Raw genomic sequence first — 10663 nt, 5'->3', positions numbered from 1 at the left:
AAAAAAGCTTCCTGAAATAGTTGGTTGGATGGAAAAATACCTTCAAGATAGCTTCAGCACTTTTATACCTTTGTGTACTATGACAGTCTATCTACTAACTACTCTTGCGTGTAAGATCTATATCTCTCTCAACCTACCTCGATACCACAATGTCACTCCCGAAATAAAACCGTTTGACATGTAATGTAAGATGATTAAGACTCAGTATCCTTATTCATTCAGTGCTTCTAGTTCCGGCGCAGTTATGATTCAGGTTCTATGATTTATAATTACTTAGTAAACACACTTGTGGTACTAAATTCATAACCGCATACTTAATTTCACACATCGCTCACTCCTTTCAACAACGTCATATTATATATAAAAAAAACTTGATTTTCAGGAGACTGTTTTTAAAGTTTAAAAATATAACACAATGTATTAAAAATAAATATCAAGCCATTTATTGAATTTTTTACTGTGCAACAGATCTTTTAAGATAAAACCTGAATGTTTTTTTTCCATTTGAAAAATATTTTGTATATTTAAAAAAATAATTAAACAATACCTTTTCTTCAAAATGCAAAAACAACACTTTCTGCTCTGTAGCAGGTAAATATCAAGTTAAAAATATGCCGCCTTTGCTGGGATACAGAACATTTTCTGGGCATCCCGAAAACATGCACAACTGAAAATTGACGATTTTTGATATAAGACGTTGTTGAAAGTGGGAACGACATCCTCTCTCCTCTTCTTCGTTTCTTAAGATAAAAATATATATACGGTGTTTTTTAGAGGTTTGGCAACTAGCAACATTGTTTCTACAGACTGTCAATTTGACAGTTAACAGTTGATGTGTAGTCGGTACGTTTTGCCATTTCACCATGGATAGAATGAATGATCATTATGCGCGTCGTAGGTTCAGTGAACGGGCTGAAAACAATATTAAGCTTGATCCTCTTTTTCAACGCAATTTTTGTTCACCGATGAGGAACATTTTTGGTTAAATGGCTATGTCAATAAGCAGAATTGCCGAATTTTAAGTGGAGAAAACCCAGAAGCCTTTGTCGAGACGCCCTTACATCCATTAAAAGTCCACCAAGTGTGCTTTATGGGCAGTTGGAATCATTGGCCCATATTTTTTTTCAAGACGATGCCGGCCAGATTGTTACGGTCGATGGAGAATGCTACAGAACCATGATTAACTGACTTCTTCGTACCTCCGTTGAATGGCATTAATGTGACAGAGCTATGGTTTCAACAAAATGGCGCAACATGTCACACGTCGGATCCCACCATCAATTTATCGCAGGAAATTTGAATTTGTATACCTAAAAAAAACACCCATATGTATCATTTTTGTTTCTCATTATAAAATATACGTATATTTTCATAAATATAAAATAAAAACTTTGTTTTCACCACTTTTTTTTGTTACTATTACTCCAACTGGTTTTGATAACCACCGTGTCTTCTTCAGGAATGGAATCGTACTCTTAGTACGAATAAGTACGTATTCATCCCTGAAAAAAACAAGGTGCTTGTTAAAACCTGATGGAATTATAATATCAAAAATAATAATGGTTTAAAAGAAAAATCGTGTTTTCTTTTTGAAATTTTTAATTTATAAAATATTGTTGTATATAACATATGTACGTACGTAATGAAATGTATTTCTTTAAATTTTACAACCTTAAAGTGTTTTGCCGATAAAACAGTGTGCAACTGTGCGATATAATTTTATTTATAAATTTAATTATGAAATCCTTGTCAAAACTGACGTATCGTCGCCATCTTTGTTTTCCAGAGAATAGATCCGACAGATCGAACACATTTTTTCGTCGAAACACCTTTTTAACTCAAAAATTTAAGGTTTCATTTTGAAAAACTAAAGGAATACATTTCTTTACATATACATATAGCAATAGGCAACATAAAATGTTGATAATAAGATCAATTGAAGTAAAAAAGAATGTGCCGGGTCGCTGCGTTGAGATCCGCAAGATGCCATCTCAGGATTTCCCTCTGGACCAATAGGTAGTTAACCCCTCCAAGGTTATCATTAACCTTGACCTCAGAACGGATGTGAGATTAGCAGTTATTGTATCTTAATCTGAGGAATCAAAATTAGCCTCATCCAAAAAGGATTTAAAAAAATGGTCCTTTCTTAGTATGCGAACAGTTATGAATTTATCGAGATTTCTTAGTGATAAGCAAAGGTAAAAGAATAGGGAAGTCTGGTGATTCATATTACTAATGAACTGCCATTGGCAGGTATAAGTAATCACTTTATATAACGTCTAACATTCATCTATCTACCGTAGTTGCTGTTCACACTACTTCAATTTTTACTACACGACTACAACGTTACATTTATACCTCAGTTAAATAAATTAATAAGCTAATTTTTCGTCGACATCTTTGGTTGATATTAGATAGAATATTGAGAGAATGTGTGAATAATAGATTTTCGAATGGTATATAAGCACAAATATCACTCACTCCTTTCAAGAACGTATATCAAAAATCGTTGTCCATGTTTTCGGAATGCCCAAAAAAAGGAACTATATCCCAGAAAGGAAAGAAATAAAATAAAAGAATGAAAGAAAATAACCAAAAAACAATGCAATAAGTTAACTGAATTTATCCACTATTTATTTTTTTCATCTTCCCAATATTTTTTTCTCTTCGTGAGGTTCAAATATGCGTGCTCCGATACATGATCTCAATCGGAATATTGTGTGACAACAAAGGGTTAAGGACCGGTTCGGCGAACTCTAAAAAAAATTGGCACCGGTTCGCTAGAACCGGTGCCTAATTTCGAACCGGCTGAATCTCACCACTGCTGTAGTGTTATTTATGTATATGTATTCATTGGTAGTGTAATGGTCAGCACGCTCGGCTACCGTTCTGGAGGTCCCGGGTTCGATTCCCAGGGGGGGTCAAATAAATATTAGTGATGTTTTCACTGTAATATTTATTAATATTACCCTGGAATGGTACCTAAAGCGGAGGGCTGATCACCTTTCCTTCGTGTGTAAACGATCAATTTAACACTGCGTTTATATGAAGCAGTGCCCTATGCACCATTGGGGCGCGGATAAGGGTTTAAAAAAAATTTCACTGGTAGTATGCAGGTTTCATAGGTTTGCCAAAATCCGCCCAAGTCAGTCATATATAATATACATTTTTAACATAACCGATATCCACTTTCGTATAAAACATACACCCAATGCCATCGCACAGCGAGTGGAAACATTAACCTCCCAAAGTAATAACAGAGGCGTTTAATTGCATCTTGATATGATTAACATAAAAAACACGTACACAAGCTACCTTACCTTACCTCACATTTTAATAACAAAGAAAACTAAAAGCATCGCTCGAGTTATGCACACTGTCCAAGGACACGATAATTAGATTCGCGGATGTAGATAGCTACTTTTTTTGACCATTCCAAACATAACGAAATATGATAAATATTTAGATTTTTTGTAAAAATTATTTAAAATTACATATTACAATTTATTCCGCATCGTACTCCATTTTGTTATCAGGAAGAAAATCTTTATTTTTAATAACTGTACGAATTATATCCATTTTACAATTACGTATCGGCCAACAAATTTTATTTTATAAGAGTAATTTTGTGAATATTATTCATATTCTTAGTATTAATATTGTGGTTAGATATTTTAACAATTTTTGTAATCGTTATTTTGATTTGCCACAAACACTATTTGGAAATATGTAAATTATTTATTTATTTTTTACTTCATGTACAGAAAAGTACATAAGCGAACTTATTGCTAGGAAGCAATATCTTCCAACTAATCTAATCTAGTGATATTGGTCAAAACGTTTAATACCTTATAATATATACTTCTACTACTACTACTACCATCAGGCCGTTTCCATGAAGGGGTAGGCAGAAAGGATGGAACGCCACACTCTTCTGTCCTGACATACACTCCTTGCCTCCTTCACATCCATACATCTCGGCTATCCAAGCTTAAAACACAGTACGGGACATTTTTTTGTAGTACGTTTTTTTTTGCATTTTTGGACCAAGTAGAATCTACTTACTACTAAAAAATGTCCCTTACTGTGTTTTTAATTTGGACAGCCGATCTAGTCATACATGCCTTACCTACATACAAATTTAAAGTTCTGATTGATCTGATCGTGCCAAGTCTTTTTCAGTCGTCCTCATTCTGTTTTCCCGCTCACATTACCCACATATATTTTCTTAGTCATTCTCTCGTTATCCATTCGCTCCATGTGTCCATACCACCGTAAAGAACTCTTCCTAATCTTTTCAATTATTCCTTGTTCAGCCTTACATTCCTTTCTTATACCTTCGTTTTTAATTCTGTCTATGTATATATATATATATATATATATATATATATATATATATATATATATATATATATATATATATAATATATATATATATATATACATATATATATACATATATATATACATATATATATACATATATATATACATATATATATACATATATATATACATATATATATACATATATATATATATATATATATATATATACATATATATATATATATATATATATATATATATATATATATATATATATATATATATATATATATATATATATATATATATATTTATATATATATATATTTATATATATATATATATATATATATATATATATATATATATATACATATATATTTAAATTAATAGAGTCAAGAATTTTTATACCTAGGAAGCATGTTCACAAGGGACGGAAAAGTGGATAAGGATATTGAGAGAAGAGTGAATGCAGGGAATAGAATAAATGGTGCTTTGAACCGAGTGATTGGGAATAAGAATATGTCCATGGAAGCCAAGCTAGCGGTTCACAACGGCGTGCTGGTACCGACACTAATGTATGGAAACGAAACATGGAACTGGCAAAGGAAGGATGAAAGCAGAGTGAACGCTGTTGAAATGCGCTCCCTCAGACGAATGTGTGGAAAATCATTGTATGACAGAATTAAAAACGAACATATAAGAAAGGAATGTAAGGCTGAACGAGGAATAATTGAAAAGATTAGGAAGAGTTCTTTGCGGTGGTATGGACATGTGGAGCGAATGGATAACGAGAGAATGACTAAGAAAATATATGTGGCGAATGTGAGAGGGAAAACAGAACGTGGACGACCGAAAAAGACTTGGCACGATCAGATCAATCAGAACCTAAAATCTGGCAGTGTCAAAAGTCTGCGTAATCGGAGAGCATGTATGACTAGATGTATGGATGTGAAGGAGGCGAGGAGTGTATGTCAGGACAGAAGAGTGTGGCGTTCCATCCTCTCTGCCTACCCCTGCGGGGAAACGGCGTGATGGTAGTAGTAGTAGTAGTAATAGAGTCAACAACCTTTATCGTGATTATTACAGCAATGTGTTATTGTACAATTACGAAAACAATGTCACCACCCGAATCTAACTCGTACTTTATTGTTGATAACCTTTGCACGAATTAGAAAATCTTTTTTTAAACAAATATTGTTCACATTCCCAAAAGAATGAACCGGAATGAATCCAGGTTACCGATTCCTTTGAAATTTTGACACAACGATGTCGCTATCGTAATGTATTACAATTACCGTTATATCGTTTTAAAAATGTTTTATTTAAATTTAAAAATTTAAAAAGTTTTTGTTGGCATTACTAACATTCCATCTAACTAACCCATGAAAATATAATGCTTTAATCGAGGCAACATAAAATCAACTAAACTTGTTCCGACAATGACTTTCGATTTTGTATGGAAAATGGTTGAAAAATATTAAGAGCTATTTATTGTAACTGCAGACATTTGATAGATTATTTTACGAAAATGGCGCTTTATACGTTATCCAAATTTATTATTATTATCAAAGAATTCCATATTGAATTGTTGGGTAATATATCCAAAATTAAACACGGTTATTGTGTTGAATTCTACTTTTATTTACAAATGAATATATATATATATATATATATATATATATATATATATATATATATATATATATATATATATATATATATATATATATATATATATATATATATATATATATATATATATATATATATATATGTAAATAAAATTTTGGATATTTTACCCAACTATTGAATATTAGGAGATTTGATGATGTTTTATTTGGTAAATGCCACTATTTCTGTTATTTACCAAGTAAAACTTAAATAAAACTGGATAGTTATATTATTACTTCTTCTTCTTCAAACCCTCATCCGAACCCGATGGTACATAGGGCACTGCATCATATAAACGCAATGTTATGTTGATGTTATCAACTTGAAGGAAAGGTGATCTGCCTTCCGTTTCAGGTACCAGTCCAGGGTAATATTGAACAAATATTAGAGTGAATAAAATCCCTCCCCCTTGGGAATCGAACCCGGGACCTTCAGTACGGTAGCCGAGCTTGCTGACCATTACACTACCTAGGCGGATTTTATTTAATATACTTACATATACTATTTAATATCCTCGACTGGTCCCTAAAGCGCAGGAGTGATTACCTTGCCTTCATATAAGTGACGTTCAAGATAACACTGTGTCGATACGATGCAGTGCTCTATGCACCATTGGGTATAAGGAGATTGGATAGGGGGGGGGGGAAGAGAGAGAATAGCGAGTGTTTTTGCCTAGAATTTTCACTCATGAATTATAATAATAATAATAATAATAAAACCCTTATCCGCACCCCAATGATGCATAAGGCACTATGTCGTATAAACGCAGTGTTACCTTGATCGTTTACACATGAAGGAAAGGTGATCAGGCCTCCGCTTCAGGTACCAGACCATGGTAGTATTGAATAAATGTTACAGTGAATAAATCACTTATATTTATTTTACCCCCCTTGGGAATCGAACCCGGGACCTCCAGAACGGTAGCCGAGCGTGCTGACCATTATTACACTACGGAGGCGGACATATGAAATTATAGTAACTTTGAACATAAAGAGTAAATCCACTCACGAGTAGGCGTAGGCTATGAAACTTAAAAAGTTGAAGCCCGAGTAGGGTCATGATAAGCGGTGTTGCATAAGCCGTAGCTAGATTTCAGAGTCACTTTGACGTTAGGTAATTTAAAAAAAAAAAGAGAGAGAGATATTATTATAATGTGACTGCCGAATCAATTAAATTTAAGAAAAAAATTAATGTCCATTACATATAAATCATGAAAAAATATATAAAAAAGACTATTATATCATTAATTATATAAAACATTAAACCTTGAGTATAAGTCCCTCTCCAAGCACAAGAGCTCAGTCTCTTTTTTGGAGAGGCAAAGCGAATCTAAAACTATAAGTTTGCCATATGTATAAATGTTTAGAAATTGTATTATGTTGTACTTAAAAATGTAACTATATTAAATAAATAAAAATAATAAATAAAAAAATAAATGGAAGAATTTAATAAAACAGTCTTGATATATCGCTCACTCCTTTCAAGAACGTCGTAAATCAAAAAACGTCAATTTTCAGTTATGCATGTTTTCGGAATGCCCAAAAAATGTACTAAGTATATCCCAGCAAAAGCGACATATTTAAACTTGATATTTACCCGCTACAGGGCAGAAAGTGTTTTTTTTGCATTTTGAAGAAAAGGTATCGTTTAATTATTTTTTAAATGTATTAAATATTTTTAAAATGGAGAAAAAACCTACAGGTTTTACCTAAAAAGATTGTTGCAAAGTAAAAGGTTCAATAAGTGGCTTGACATTTATTTTTAATACATTGTGTTATATTTTTAAACTTTAAAAACGTTCTCCTGAAAAATCAAGTTTTTTTTTATTTATGACGTTCTTGAAAGGAGTGAGCGATATATGTAAATAAAAGTAGAATTCAATCCAATAACCTTGTTTAATTAAGGATATATTCCCCAAAAATGAAAAGAGTTAGTCAGATAATTCACTTAGGCTAGTAGATACCATTGTCATCAATGCGGGGTCATCAGCGTAAAACATAATCCAAGCGAAAAGAAGTAGAACTAAGAAGGAGTGAGCGATATGTATGTAAGTTTTATGCATTGAAAAGAAGGATTCTTGCAATATTCAAGAAATTACGTCTTGCACAATAGTGACATATCGTGGGACAACATTTGTGGTTTTTTGAAAATCATACGTACTAATATTAGTTCCAGTGATTCATGACTGCCTTCTCATATTCATTTTCGATTCAAGGCTACCGCTTATTGAACAAGTTTGTATTGCAAATCCATTACAAAATTTGTACATGAAAATATTTGGATGGAATCAAATCGATGGACTATTCATGTTCTAAAATTGCTTATACCGTAGACTAAGAACTAAATAAATCAAATTAAAATAATAATAAAAAATAAAATACAACCCTTATCCGCACCCCAATGATGCATAGGGCACTGTGTCATATAAACGCAGTGTTATCTTGATCGTTTACACATGAAGGAAAGGTGATCAGGCCTCCGCTTCAGGTACCAGTCCATGGTAGTATTGAATAAATATTACAGTGAATAAATCACTTATATTTATTTTACCCCCTTTGGGAATCGAACCCGGGACCTCCAGAACGGTAGCCGAGCGTGCTGACCATTACACTACGGAGGCGGACAAATAATAATAATATATAAAATGATATTTAAAAAAAAACAAGGAAACAACGACTAAAATAAGTCTTAGCTTACTTATTTATTTTATTACAAAAAAATTAATAACTTAAGTATGTAAACTGTCCGCCTCCGTAGTGTAATGGTTAGCACGCTCGGCTACCGTACTGGAGGTCCCGGTTTCGATTCCCAAGGAGGGTCGAATAAATATAAGTGATTTTTTCACTGTAATATTTATTCAATATTACCCTGGACTGGGACCTGAAGCGGAGGGCTGATCACCTTTCCTTCATGTGTTGATGATCAAGATAACACTGCGTTTATATGATGCAGTGCCCTATGCACCATTGGGGTGCGGATAAGGGTTTGAATGAAAATAAGTATAAAACCACTCACCGAGATTTTTATGTCTACCAATTTCGAGACGTACCCGTCTCTTCGTCAGGACAATCACTACCACAGCATGCAAACAATACCACCCTTCACCACCACAGCACCGTTCACACACTTAAAACTACACAAAATGTTTAACACATGCGATTTTTGGTCGACCCGAAGACCAGCATGCACTAAAGGTTTCAGCACAGACATGCGTTACGAGCCGAGGTTAAACATGCACTAATCATAGCTTAATTCAACTTTTGAACTCACTTGAATTTGTTTACGTATTGAACATTTCTTCTTCTTTTCTTCTTCTGAAGATCCTAAGGATCTGTTTGTGCCTCCGCTTGCCGCTCTTGGGATGTTGACTCCCAGTTGTCTTTCCACCTTTTGGAGGTCTGCCTGGGGGTCTGCATCCTTCAGGGTTTCCTTGAAGGGCGATACGTGGAAGTCTGTCATCTGACGTTCTATTCACATGCTCATTCCAGTATCGCCTTCGTTGTCGTCCCCACCTCACGATATCCTCCGTCTTACACATGCTGTACATATGTAGCGGGTAAATATTAAGTTAAAAATATGCCGCTTTTACTGGGATATAGTACATTTTCTGGGCATTCTGAAAACATGCACAGCTTAAAATTGACGATTTTTGATATATGACGTTGTTGAAAGGAGTGAACGAATTGTGAATAGACATGTGCGAAGCAATTAAATAACGTATTCTTTTAAATAACTCCTTATGTAATCCGGATTTGGATTCGATCTTGAAAAGCTAATTAATCACACTATTCGGAGATCAAATTTGGTGGCGTATCGCGTATTTCTACCTCCTATACATTTGACAAAAAAAAAACTAGAAAGAAATGTAAACCGAGAAAAAGTAATGAATATTATCCCAATCGAGTACCCGAAAATAACAGTCATCTATTATGCACATCTGTAGTGTTATTGTGATGCCATGACTGCAATAAGTGGATCTTAATGTAGACTTTGTGGTGGTTTTTAAACAATAGCTCCTGACAGTCCCATCAATTACTGAGATTTTCATTATCTCTTCTTCAAGAATTCTTGAAATATGTTGAGATGTCTCTAAATTTCATCATCTCCAATGTTAGTTTTTCGTTTTTTATTCTTCATTTTGTAGTTTTGTTGTTTTTGATTTTTATGCAGTCAATATATATATTTTGTTTAAATATTTAATATGCCAAGTATTTTTAGATTAAATTATAAATAAAACACTTATTTTTTTTCCACTCACGTGGTAAAATACAATTCATAAATTCATCATGTCTGACCACAAAGTGAATGCCGAAACAATAATTAAGTATTTTTCGAAAACGAATGGGATACGGGAATTGAATATTTTTTATAAGGGTCAATTGTTCTTTAAAAATGTTTAAAACTTATTGTAAATTAAGGATATTTCTATACACTGGAAACAACAGAGAAGAGGAAAAACAAAACAATCGAATTTGCGTCAAACACCAATACAACGGCAAATGTCTCATACATACATAGTTTTTTTTCTATAGACGTTATAAAGTAGACGAAAACTCGTTTGTTAATAATTTGCATATACTTATATGAAAATGCTTCGACCCTTTTTTTCTCGGTCCGCTCTAACTGGACGAAGAATAATACAAATTCGGCCATTTTTCGC

This window comes from Brachycentrus maculatus, unplaced genomic scaffold, assembly GCF_059751285.1.
Source record: "Brachycentrus maculatus isolate JH-2025_06_01 unplaced genomic scaffold, ASM5975128v1 h1tg000087l, whole genome shotgun sequence".
NCBI classification, from domain to species: domain Eukaryota; kingdom Metazoa; phylum Arthropoda; class Insecta; order Trichoptera; family Brachycentridae; genus Brachycentrus; species Brachycentrus maculatus.
Note: the sequence above shows the minus strand (reverse complement) of the source record.